This window comes from Aethalodelphis obliquidens, unplaced genomic scaffold, assembly GCF_003676395.1.
Source record: "Aethalodelphis obliquidens isolate GAN/ISIS:26980383/991018 unplaced genomic scaffold, ASM367639v1 scaffold12, whole genome shotgun sequence".
In the NCBI taxonomy this organism is placed as follows: Eukaryota; Metazoa; Chordata; class Mammalia; order Artiodactyla; family Delphinidae; genus Aethalodelphis; species Aethalodelphis obliquidens.
In genome coordinates, this window is record NW_020837956.1 from 12,086,920 (window position 1) to 12,100,977 (window position 14,058).

At 40.3% G+C, this 14,058-nt stretch overlaps 1 protein-coding gene across 6 annotated transcripts in view; it reads right to left on the reverse strand.

The window, feature by feature from the left end:
- TMEM178A (transmembrane protein 178A) overlaps positions 1-14,058 on the reverse strand; it is a 249,482-nt gene that overhangs the window by 82,391 nt on the left and 153,033 nt on the right. For 5 of the 6 annotated variants that reach the window (XR_003434083.1, XR_003434084.1, XM_027113320.1 and 2 more), the window contains 2 exons: positions 10,657-10,758; positions 4,274-4,372 (listed from right to left, as the gene is read on the reverse strand). The gene's annotated coding sequence lies outside the window, so the exon portion shown is untranslated. The remainder of the gene's footprint in view (positions 1-4,273; positions 4,373-10,656; positions 10,759-14,058) is intronic. The other variant, XR_003434085.1, reaches the window with a different exon arrangement.

Here is a 14,058-nt window from a genome sequence, read left to right on the forward strand (position 1 = left end):
AACCTACCTCAACATAATAAAGGCCATATACGACAAACCCACAGCAAACATCATTCTCAATGGTGAAAAACTGAAAGTATTTCCTCTAAGATCAGGAAAAAGACAAGGATGTCCACTCTCACCACTATTATTCAACATTGTTTTAGAAGTCCTAGCCACAGCAATCAGAGAAGAAAAAGAAATAAAAGGAATACAAATTGGAAAAGAAGAAGTAAAACTGTCACTGTTTGCAGATGACATGATACTATACATAGAGAATCCTAAAGATGCCACCAGAAAACTACTAGAGCTAATCAATGAATTTGGTAAAGTTGCAGGATACAAAATTAATGCACAGAAATCTCTTGCATTCCTATACACTAATGATGAAAAATCTGAAAGAGAAATTAAGGAAACACTTCCATTTACCACTGCAACAAAAAGAATCAAATACCTAGGAATAAACCTACCTAGGGAGACAAAAGACCTGTATGCAGAAAACTATAAGACACTGATGAAAGAAATTAAAGATGATACCAACAGATGGAGAGATATACCATGTTCTTGGATTGGAAGAATCAACATTGTGAAAATGACTCTACTACCCAAAGCAATCTACAGATTCAATGCAATCCCTATCAAATTACCAATGGCATTTTTTACGGAACTAGAACAAAAAATCTTAAAATTTGTATGGAGACACAAAAGACCCCGAATAGCCAAAGCAGTCTTGAGGGAAAAAAGCGGAGTTGGAGGAATCAGACTCCCTGACTTCAGACTACACTACAAAGCTACAGTAATCAAGACAATATGGTACTGGAACAAAAACAGAAACATAGATCAATGGAACAAGATAGAAAGCCCAGAGGTAAACCCACGCACCTATGGTCAACTGATCTATGACAAAGGAGGCAAGGATATACAATGGAGAAAGACAGTCTCTTCAATAAGTGGTGCTGGGAAAACTGGACAGCTACATGTAAAAGAATGAAATTATAACACTCCCTAACACCATACACAAAAATAAACTCAAAATGGATTAGAGGCCTAAATGTAAGACCGGACACTATAAAACTCTTAGAGGAAAACATAAGAAGAACACTCTTTAACATAAGTCCCAGCAGGATCTTTTTTGATCCACCTCCTAGAGTAATGGAAATAAAAACAAATATAAACAAATGGGACCTAAAGAAACTTAAAAGCTTTTGCACAGCAAAGGAAACCATAAACGAGACAAAAAGACAACCCTCAGAATGGGAGAAAATATTTGCAAACGAATCCACAGACAAAGGATTAATCTCCAAAATATATAAACAGCTCATGCAGGTCAATATTAAGAAAACAAACAACCCAACCCAAAAATGGGCAGAAGACCTAAATAAACATTTCTCCAAAGAAGACATACAGATGGCTAAGAAGCACATGAAAAGCTGCTCAACATCACTAATTATTAGAGAAATGCAAATCAAAACTACAATGAGGTATCACCTCACACCAGTTAGAATGGGCATCATCAGAAAATCTACAAACAACAAATGCTGGAGAGGATGTGGAGAAAAGGGAACCCTCTTGCACGGTTGGTGGGAATGGAAATTGATACAGCCAGTATGGAGAAGAGTATGGAGCTTCCTTAAAAAACTAAAAATAGAATTACCACATGACCCAGCAATCCCACTACTGGGCATATACCCAGAGAAAACCATAATTCAAAAAGACACATGCACCCCAGTGTTCATTGCAGCACTATTTACAACAGCCAGGTCATGGAAGCAACCTAAATGCCCATTGACAGAGGAATGGATAAAGAAGATGTGGTACATATATACAATGGAATATTACTCAGCCATAAAAAGGAACGAAATTGGGTCATTTGTAGAGACGTGGATGGATCTAGAGACTGTCATACAGAGTGAAGTAAGTCAGAGAGAGAAAAACAAATATAGTATATTAACGCATATATGTGGAACCTAGAAAAATGGTATAGATGAACCTGTTTGCAAGGCAGAAATAGAGACACAGATGTAGAGAACAAACATATGGATACCAAGGGGGGAAGCGGCAGGGGGTGGGGGTGGGGGTGTGATGAGTTGGGCGATTGGGATTGACATGTATACACTGATGTGTATAAAACTGATGGCTAATAAGAACCTGCTGTATAAAAAATAAAATAAAATGCAAAATTTTTTAAATAATTAATTTAAAAAATAAAACAAAATAGAAGACCCATTAACTTCACTTGATGTTCAAGGTAAAGGTTTTAGTTACATGCAGATGATTTTTTTTTATATTAGAGTGTTTTAGTAGCGATACATGTTATTGAAAGCAAGTCAAGCTACTGCAAGCCAAGAGGGCATCTGTGTTTCATTCTTCTGTCTTCCTGTATACCATCTTAACAGCTTCTTCATCCACATGGCAGAATATAGCTGCCCCATGCTCTTGAGATTCCATATTGCAGTTCTAGAGACAGACTGGCTACCTCTAAATACCATTTTTAATTTACAAAGAGAAAATCTGACTGGCACAGCCTGGCTTCCTTTGCAGCCAGGGACATGGGTATGACAAAGCCCAACCATGAGAACTAAGGTCCGACCTAGGGGTAGGGAATTGTATTGTACTGTATTGGTGGCTATCATATAGGCTGAATGGACATCCTAAAAGCTATCTGCTATAAAAGGCCTTCCCGCAGAACCTCTGAATTTGTGTTTTCCAAATTTCTCTAATGGTAGAATCATCAGGCCCTTGCCTGAAGAGTCTGAATAAGTGGGCCTGGAATGTTTTTAGTGAATACATCAGGTGATCATTATCATGAGGGAAGCTTGGGAAACCCTGTCGAATCAAACCAGAGGTGACTGCCTACACAGAAGGACATCTCTGACCCGTGTAGCCAAGCTCCACCATCCCGCATTCCTCAGAATGTCTTGACCTGTGATTCTCAATGAGCCTACTGTCACCTCAATCTGATCTCTTGGGAGTCTTCTATCCTGAATCATTTTCAAAGTCCCAGGAAGTAACCGTGAGGCTCAAAACTACCCACGCTTCAACTTGAACAGGAGATAGGGGTCCATCCTTTCAATGCTGGATGTAAAGCAAGGATGAAAAAGAAACAGTCAACTTCCCATACAGATTCCTCTCCCCCTCCTTAGAGATCAGGATAGTATGAAAAACTCTCTTCCCTTAAGAACTCCAACTGCTTTGACATCTTTCATATTCTCACTTTACCCCTATCCCACCATTTCAGCCAACTAGGTATTCTGGTCTCAGACATTTTATCACATAGCTTGGAAGATCGATTTGCCTCTCCTAGAACATCTTCATAAAGGACAGTGTAATAAACTAAAGGCTTAGCTTTACATGTTGTTTGAAGACTCAAATACTATTATCCTAATAACGCGATGCTGGTTTACCTTCAGGTTGGGGTAATCAAATAAAGGACGCCACTAGAATAAGGAACAAGCAGACATTTAATGACAACAGCCAAAATCTTTTTCCTGTGTAAAGCGCAGCTGAGGTTTTCAAAAGACATATGTTGCAAAACCAGAAATACAAAAGGCCAGTGAACATGTGAAAAAATTGCTCCACCTCAGCCAGAACACAAATTAAAAGAACAATGAGCTCAATTTTTACCTATAAAATTGGCAAAGATAAAAAAGAATAATCCCCAGTGCTGGTGAGGTTGTGGGAAGGTTTACTCCCTTGCCGGTAGGAGTCTGAACTGGGACAGCTTTTCCAGAAGGTAACTGGGGTATGTATTTCTTTCTAAAGCCTTAAAAATGGCCACACTTCTTCACATAGCAGTTTTGCCTTTTAAGAATTTATCCTAAAAAAAGAACTAAGACTGGGCACAAAGATTTATGACAAAGTTGTTCATTACAACATTGACTATATTGGCAAATACCTGGAGGAAAGAAAACCCACCAACAGCAACTGGTTGAGCAAACCGAGGCAGAGCCATACACAGTGGATATGCCGATTGTATCACCATCACAAAAACTGAGGAGGTACGATATTATTTATAGGCAGGGAAGTATTTTGGCAAAATAGTTAAAAAAAAAAAAAAAAAGCTACAAGAGGTATGATCTTATTTTTTTTTTAAATGTAGTAGAACATTTGGGCAGGGTTGCCTACTCTACAATCCATTATTTGGAATTACCCCCATGCCCCTACTGAAAGGGGTAGCCTTCTTGCCTTTATTTTAATAACAACTTGACTTGGCTGATTAATAGGAGAGATCAGTGAATAGCTTAGAATCCTCTGACTGGAGAATTAGAAATAAGAGACACAAAACCATGCTCACATGATTGCTGACGTGTGAAATGAAGGATGTTGTCCAATCAGGGCTGGGGTGGCCATTTTCATTCACGCATAAGCAGAGGAGTAGTGGAGACAGCCTTGCCTGCAGAAGGGAGAGGAAGAGAACAGAGAAACAGAACGTGTGCTTCAAGAGACTGCGATGGGTGAGAGGAGGGGTGTCACTGACTCCCTCCACCCCCACTTTTAAATAAGTCCCCTTTCCTTGAGCTATCTTGAGTCATGTAAGAGTAAACCTCCAAATTTAACAGACATTATTCCTAAAAGACGGTATTTCAGTTCAATTTTATGGTCTCAGTTTTGCTTTTTTTTTTTTTTTTTATTGTAACATATGAGATGAAAGGTCAGAGAGCCTGCACTCCAGCCAGGATTATGCCATTAACTATGTGATCTGGGGAAGTCACTCCACCATCTAGATTCTGTGGGACTTTTAAGCAGGAAATCCCAGGCTTTTTGGAAAGGACAAAGCAAACCCATGTGGGCAGGACCCACAGAACTCCCTATCTGCCCATCTTCTAGATGGCTCAAAACCCAAATGAAGGGCTTCCCTGATGGCACAGTGGTTGGGGGTCCGCCTGCCAATGCAGGGGACGCGGGTTCATGCCCCGGTCCAGGAGGATCCCACATGCCGCAGAGCAGCTGGGCCCGTGAGCCATGGCTGCTGAGCCTGCGTGTCCGGAGCCTGTGCTCCACAAAGGGAGAGGCCGCAACAGGGAGAGGCCCGGGTACCCAAAAAAAAAAAAAAGAAAAAAAAAAAAGAAAACCCAAGTGAAAAAGACTGAATCACGTCCTGCCAAAGAGTGGCAGCCTAGATGTAAATCCCGGTTCTCCTACTTAGGGCATGTGGGTTTGGGCAAATTGCTTAATGATTTTATATCTCAGTTTCCTTATCTGTAAAGTGGCATTAATTCTAATACTGCCTCCTTAGAACTGCTGAAGGATTAAAATGAGGTAAGTTGTGTAAAGTTCTTAGCCCAGTGCCTAGAACATAAAATAAGGATTACCTGTGGTCCCCAGAGGCCCTGTTCAAGGAAAGGGTGTTCCTTCCTTTCCAAGAGACACACTAGTCCCCTAGGCCCGTGCTTCTCAAACTTCAGCGTGCCTAGAATCCCCTAAAGATGTTGATAACATGCAGATTTGGGGGTGGGCCCTGAGAATTTGCATTTCTAACTAGTTCTAGCTAAACCGATGCAGGTGGTCCACCAGGTGGGTAGTGTTAACAATTTTGCCTCAGAGAACCCTTAACACATAAAAGCTTTTCATACCTGTTTCCAATATGCAAAGCACCTTCAATCAACCAGAAAGCTTTAAGAGTGGGGCCTTTTAATTACTTGGATGTTCCCATTAAATTGGAGTTAAACATCACCATGTTTTCAGTTTCAGCTCTTGGAGCAACTGTTTCTAAAATATATTATTAGTTCACTTTTTGGCTTTGGTAAGTTCAGGACATAATTTAGTCTTTCTCTGATGATTTGTGAGGCACTTCAGACCCTTGCAGCGCCTCGGGTCATTCATTTTAACTGCCTGGCTCCATAGACGCAGGAGTTATGGGATGAGAAATTGGACTGAACTTGTTCAGACCCAGAGCAGAGGCTGTACTCCACTGAAGGGTTTTACGTGTTTCTACTAACTCTTTGGAATGAGTGTCTTTGCTGGCCGTGAAGTGAAATGAAGGATGTTATTCTGGTTACTTGAAGGGCCCAGTCGCTCCAAATAGTTGAGCGATATATATACACACCGCTACAGAATAACACTGTGCCAGGGATGCAGCCAGGGACTCCCTGCCCTCCTATGGAGGGCGCTAAAGGACGTATCCCTGGGAAGCATTCAACCTTGAGGACGCCAGAAGCCCTTTCACCTCATCACTTATGCAAATACTCCTTTCTCCCCAGTCTTGTCTTAACAAAGAATTGGGGCAGCTTCAAAGCCGTTTCTCAAATAAATAGATTCACGACTGCTGCTACTGAACATTCAGGAAACCTGTTTTTTCTTTACTTGTGGGGGTTTTACAGAGGATTTCTGCTCCGCGGAGTCGTCATTTCTCAAGCTGTTTCAAACTCACAAGATCTATCAGGGACCACACGAACCACGTCTAGCCTTGCGTGGCTATTTTTCTCAATTCAGTTCTATTTCCTTCCTTCTCTCTCCCCTCCGTCCTTTCTTCTTTTCCTCTTTCTCCTCCCTCCCAGGCATCAGGCATTCTTGTTTTTGTTTTTTTTTTAACATCTTTATTGGAGTATAATTGCTTTACAATGGTGTGTTAGTTTCTGCTTTATAACAAAGTGAATCAGCTATACGTACACATATGTCCCCATATCTCCTTCCACTTGCATCTCCCTCCTACCCTCCCTATCCCACCCCTCTAGGTGGTCACAAAGCACTGAGCTGATCTCCCTGTGCTATGCGGCTGCTTCCCACTAGCTATCTATTTTATATTTGGTAGTGTATATATGTCCATGCCACTTTCTCACTTTGTCCCAGCTTATCCTTCCCCCTCCCCGTGTCCTCAAGTCCATTCTCTAGTAGGTCTGTGTCTTTATTTCCGTCTTACTGAGGCATGACACACTCGCAAAGAAGGCTGCACCTTCTCTCCCATCCCCGCTGTTTCCCATCTTTGCCCTCTGAGGTTTCTCTGTTAATACCAGTTCTGTTCTTGTAGGAAAACTTGGTCTCCTTTCGATATATTTAAGTCAGGCCCCATTTCTCCCAGATATTTCTCTGACTCTGAATCTTTCCAAATGTCTGCAGGTCTCGGCACTCAGACGTACTTACCAAAGCCTGCTGACCAATGCTCCTTCTGGAGCCTGAGATTTATCAAGTCTGACCCTCCCTTCCGTTTTGGCCATCAACAGACAAGGGTGTGAGTGTCTGCTTGTACAACCCTGTAGCACCACCAATACCAACCCAAAATAAACACAAATCTAACTCCAGTAGCTTTGAAGAATCATGTAGATTAGTGCTATCCAGTAGAAATATAACATCAGTCACATTATGTTTTAAGTGTTCTAATAGACACATTTTTTTAAGTAAAAAGAAACAGGTAAAATTAACATTAATGACATACTTCAACCCAATATATTAAAAATATTATCATTTCAACAAGTATTCAATGTAAAAAATTATCAATGCAATAGATATTTTACATTCTTTTTTCTACACTAAGTCGCCAAAAATCCAGTGCGTATGTTACACTTGCTGCGCATCTCAGTTCGGACCAGCCACACTTCAACGGCTCAATAGCCAAAGGTGGGTCCTGACGCCCACACTGGAAAGAGCACAATGTAGATGTTTACTGTGATTTTCAGGAAGCAGCAGGGTGAGAGGTTTTACAAGCATATCATAAAGGCTACATCCTTAAAATCTTTCTTAGACAACTTTCTCCACCCGAGTGCTAAGAATCTCTCAGCCCGTTCACCCCCCAACTCACCCCCTCACTGCTTCGTTCTGTTCTTCCTCTTCCCTCCTCCTTCTCCACTCACCATTCCTGCCCTAGGCCCCTGACACTGAAAACGCTTCTCTGACAGCATTTCCTCCAAAACTTAGTCCTCCTGGAATTGTACTGAGTAAAATTATCTATTTTGTTGGCTGATTCTTAAAGGTTCCCGGTTCAGCCAGCACCTGCTCACCAGTCTCCCAGGTTTCTCATGGGTGCCTGGGTGAGCACAAGCGATCCCCAGCCGGAAACAGATGAGCCACTCTTCAGATGCGTGGGGACTTCACCAAGGCAACGGAACCTGCCTGCAGTGAAAATGCTCCTGCTAACCAGCCCACGTTGCAGAGCCCTTCTCAGGACCGCTGCCAGCACTGCAGCGCTAACAGGCGAGTTACTCAGAAGAGGCAGGGTTCTGCTCTATGGCAAACGCCATTCCCTCCCTCTGACACCTAGAGTCTCGGGAACAAGCGGGTAGAGAACATGGAGGCAAAGCAACAGTCCCTGGACCCCAGCTTTGTTATATTCAGCTGTAAGGACTACAGAATTAATCACGATCTGTTTGTACAACTTTTCTGTCAATATCAGTTATATCTACTCTGTTTCTCTAAGTACTCAGTCAGATGGGCTGTCCCCCAGAGACAATGCAGGTGGAGTTACAGCTTCCGGTGGTGAGAATGGATTTGCTCACGTTCAGCCCTATTTTCCCTTAAGATTCCTTTTGCAGCTCATAGTTTCAGATCATTTGGTTGGAATGAAGATGGCAACCTTTGCTCATGAAATAGATCCTCTATCTATGGAAAACAGATACACAGCATAACTAGATAAGTAGCCTTGACCTTCTTGAGACACTATTGGATATAACTGAATGGACCCTCATTATTACCATATCCACACAAAACATATGATTGGACCAGGCAAGATCTACCCCCAAATGACCCAAATTTTCACAGGAATCAAAATCAACTCAGACTCCCAAGGGTCATCCAGATCAAAAGAGACCTAAGGCTAGTCTAGGAAACCCCTTAAGTTTTCTAACCCAGTGCAGTACTGGCAGAAATGGGTCACCCAGGGAGAGCACGGATCTGAACCGCACTCTCTTCAGCATCTTTCACGTCGTATCGAGCCCTCAGAGAAAACAGGCTGAAGACTTGGCGACTCTCAATACAACCTCTTGTATCTAAACATTAATAAATATCCAGGAAATATCAATTGTTCTTTTCTTCTTTCCCCAGCTGAATCGCATCGTTCTCACACTGAATGGCTTTTTAATATCTCTGACACACTCCCCCTCCTGTGTCTGCCAGTATTAGAATGTATTATTTGGCTGGTGATTTTTCTCATTTCTCTTCTCAACTCAGCAGCCAGAACTGCTCCTCCTGACTTGGCAGAAGTTGAGGATGTCCATTCTTGCTGACTTTTGTGCCCGTTCATTGCCAAAAACCCATAATATTTAAGGTTTTTAATTCTTCCTCTGCATTTTTTTTTGAGAGGGGTTATTATTTGTGGCCAGAAAGTCAGCATTTTTCATATTCACTCCACAGTTTATAAAGTACCTAACACAGGTCTCTACTTCCTTGCAATCCTCAAGAAATATGTAATTGTCAAGTGAGACAAGTTATGCAAGAATTCTATATACAATCTAACTAACTACATACAATCTAATTAATTCTATATACAAACTAATTAATTAATCTAATTGATCTGTTTTGTTATTGTTATATACAGGAGCATGTTTTCCTGTGTGTGGTACACAATCATAGTTTCCTCTGAGCTAGTTCATTTACAGTACCTCTCTCTGCTGATCTGGATGAATAATAATTTCAGATAAGTTTAAGACAGCTGAGGCACAGTGGAAAAGGTGTCAGTGAACTGGACTCTGCCACCAACTAGCTGTATCCTTAGAAAGTCACTTAATATCCATAAACCACATTTATGTTCATCTGTTAAAATAGGAGACTGGATTAGATCAATGGTTTCCAAGGTGCAGGTCCCCAGGGCCCTCCAGATTCATGGGATCTCCAAATCCATGTGTATACCTAGTAGGCTATAGATGAAATAAATGATATGTCTCACTCATACAGGTATAGCTATTTGTTGGAACTGCTGTTCTGGTTAACGAAGTTTAAATTCATGCAAATGATTATTGAACTCATAGTGGCATATTGTCATTATATACCTTCTCAATCCATGCATACTACAAGTTTAAGTCCTACTACATGGGAATCCAAAAAACATTGAGATTGAAAAGGGGTTCTCACACTTGAAAAGGCTTGGGAATCTCTGTGGTATAATGATCTGTAAGATCCCTTTCAGCAATAAAATTCTGTGTCTAAACATTTCTATTCTGGCAGGGGGTCTTCCATGCTCTAACTCAAAGGCCAGTAAGGGAAATAGCTGAGCACGGGGTGGACTTGGAGTGACCCTCAGCCGGCAGCATGCAAACCAGAGCTCCATCCAGCCACACTGCACTCTAACTGCAAAAGCTCTTACAGAGGAGAGGAAAATTCCAGATGGGGGCTATTACCGTCTTAGAAGAGTTCTTGAGACTTTTTTTTTTTCCTCTTCTCTGTTCCATTTAACTGTTGACTCACTTCTGGCTATACGTTTCTGGAATCGGTATCAATTATGGCAGCCAAACATGAAGCAAGAAATCTGCTCTCATTTATAGCCTTAGTGTTTTAACTTGAAACACTAGGTCTTTTCAAAATAGGCATATGCAAATACTAAGCAAATTATACCCAAACCACAAACCACTTCTTTTGGGAACCATCTAATATTTTTTTCCCCTTAATATAAGCCTTAGGATAGTCCTGATGGTAAGAATTATTCCAAGGATGTAGGACTAGATACTCATTTATGTAAGAAGCCAAGTTTAACGATTATGCAAATAAAACGATATGAATGTCTTTTAAAGAAATAAGGAAGGGACAACTTACTTATTATGGGTTCCTTGAAGGATGGACCATGTTTTTTATCCCTCTGTGTCCCTGTATCCTAGCATTTACGGTTGTTGCTATATCCGTTAAATGGTGAGTTTCCTGAATATAAAAAGAAGCATTAGAATTGGAAGAGGATCTTGACTGCCCTTCAACTAAAAGGGACAGGATTGGAAATAATCAATCACAGCCTATGAAATTAATATGAATAATACAGAATTGAAGAATATTTATGTGAATGCATTTTCTAAAAGCTTGGGGGGAAAACAGGAAATGAGGCAATAGAACTACCAGAGCATATCACTGTAAAGTGATAGATACCAATTTTTCCACTATCTTAAAACTGACTTCTTGGGAACTGGTTTATCAGATTATATGTGGAGTTAGCAAACTACTGAGAGATATAAAGTGGCTAAAAATGTCAGAGGAATGACTCAAAGGGACCATTTGCTCCAATCTAAAGATGCCAGAGAGTAGTAGGCCCTAAAATTCATAGGAAAAGAATGAAGCAAAATAATTAAAAAGAGAGTTGGGTCAAGATGCTCAAGAAATAGAGTTTAGGCAAAAACAAAACAACTGACTTACAATGTTTCAAAAGAGAGAAGGCAGTGGTGAGTTTGTGATATATTACTGAATGGTTAGCTTGACAACAAAGAGAAACTTCAACCAAAGAAAGAATTATTTACAAGAATAATAAAAGTGGCAATCAACATTCTTTTTTGTAAACATTATGTATCTGGCACTATTCTCATCTAATTCCATCTTCTTGGGACTTCCCTGGCAGTCCAGTGGTTAAGACTCTGTGCTTCCAATGCAGGGGGCGTGGGTTCGATCCCTGGTCAGGGAACTAAGATCCCACATGCCATGTGGTGTGGCTGAAAAACACAATGGTAATTCCATCTTCTCAATTCTGCCATTAGGTATGTGCAATGTGATCCCGTTTTACAGACGAGGTTGGAAAAGTTTGCCCCAGATGACTCAACCAGAAAGTGGCAGGGTCAGGATTCGAAAATAGGACTCTTTGAGATGATGGGTGTTCAACATCACTCCCATTAGGGATCCAAATGGAAACTAAAGGAGCAAGAGAAGAAGCACCTTTGTGAAAATTTCAAGATCAGCTTCTACTAAATCCATGAGAAAAGCCTAGCTAGCTGCATGTGGAGAAAAGATGAAATGGTCCACTTCATAAAACAAGGGGACTGAGCCTCATATTAAAAGAAAGAAAAGGGAGGCATTAGTAGCAGAGGCCACTAACATTGCAACACACTGTTTACAAGATTTTTGCAAAAATTCTGCTTCAGTTGTTGACAAGAATAGCCAAAGGCATGATTTATACAATCTGGCAATCTGCCATGGAGAGGCGGGAAAGAGCTGACAGTTGGTGAACTTAAAAGAAGTCACAAAGAGGGGGTGTAATAGAAAATTACTAGATTTTGAACAGGGAAAAGGCTTTTTGCTCAGATAACACGAATCATATAAATACAAACTAGACAATAATACAAAGCGGTATAATATCAAGGAGTATGGGAAATATTACCTGTGATATAGACTATAAGAAATATAGGAAATCAGATATTGGGCTAGATACCATTTATGCATTTTATTATTTTTTTAAAAGATAATCCTAAAAGAAAAAAAAACACAAAAAGAAAAAAAGATAATCCTAGATCCTAGTTTGAAAAGTATTTTAAATTAGAATTCAATTAAACAAACAAAAACCAATGAGGTTTCACTGAGTAACAAAGAAAGTACTAGACTGAAAGTCCAGAGATTTAATACAACATTTTAAAACAAATACCTTGGTATTGCTAAGTTTAATTTCCTGCCTGGTAAATGGGGTATAATAATAATACAAGGCTCAGAGGATCTTTGTGAACATTAAATGCAACAATGTTTGTGAAAATTGCCAGTGCTGTGCAATCTTCATCATCGTGATCGTAATTCCTGCTCTGGTCCTACTTAGCTGTATGACCTTAACAACTAGAAAATGGAACTGGAAATGAGGAGGTTAGACTAGATTACCCCTTTAAACTCTCCCATTCTCTGCTAATATAAATCACTGCTTTCCTTCAAAATTACATAAATATATTTTGCAATAGATAAGCAATTAAAATGTGTAAGAACCCAGCATCTCCATACCCAGTAGGTAGAGAAAAAGCGAAATTAAACTGACAAGGAGAGAGGCAAAGCTGCCCGTCTCATCCCATATACTGTGTGTGGCATGCAGATCGGTCAGTTGTAAGAAAACGCTTGTGAAATTTAAAGGCAGTGGAGGGAAATTTTGAAAAGAAATATCCATATACAGGCAGAGCCCCCATCACATCCCATTCAAATGACACAGGTCAATGATAGCAGAATAATACAGCAATGCTTCTTCTCCATTTATTTGGTAAGCTCCTACTGATTCTACAAAGCTGGATACAAATGTCTGTCACCTCCCAATTTGCTCCCAGAGCACTGTGTATATCATAGGCTTACCAGTCCTTTGTAGTTGGTTGTTTTGTATATCTATCTACCCACTAGATTGCTAGGTCCTTAAGAATTAGAATAGCATCTTATTCAATTTTATAGCCTAGCCAACCACAGGGTCTGCCATATAAAAGTTGCTCAATAATGCTGGTTTGAGAATTGAATTAATTAATTAAGTAAATGCTGAAAATACAAAGTACATGATAGAAACTGGCTCTTAAGTCAACAGAAAAGACTTTCAACTTTAAATGGCATCTGACACAGTCTCTCTAAAATTTCCCTTAAAATAACCATGAATCAGAAGGGAGGGGGGACTTAAAAACTAACATTTTCATTAACCACCATACTGATGGAACTGTGCTGAAGAGTGCAGTTGGTAAATCCTTGTGTTATGCTGCCTTAATAGAAAGACTACCCATCTGAAAAAAAGGTACAAAGTCCGTTCAATTCTCCCAAACGTTCTGGCTCCCTGGAATAAGAATGCAAGACCTGTCCCAACCCAGAAACTGGATAGCTGACCTTTACTGACTAGCTGCTGCTTTTGGAGGCTGTCAGAATGTTGTTATTTCCCACCATCCCCAACTTATAAACATCCAACCTATGAATTATAGGTGAAAGAAACCAAAGCAAGTGGAATAGAAATTATAATCAAAGACACAGTTGAAAAAAAATCACAAATTGGAAAAAGCCTCAATTATGCAGGTGTAAGGAGCCCATAATGTTTCAGAGGGAAAATATATATAAAGAAAAAACTCTTCAAGCATCCAGACAGGAATAATGAATTGCATAATAAAGGGAGGGAAGTCAGGCTGATCACAAACTTCTCCTTCGTATTATTATTATTATTATTTTGGCCGTGCCACATGGCTTGCGGGATCTTAGTTCCCCAGTCAGGGATGGAACCCCAGACCCTGGCATTGGAAGCTCAGAATC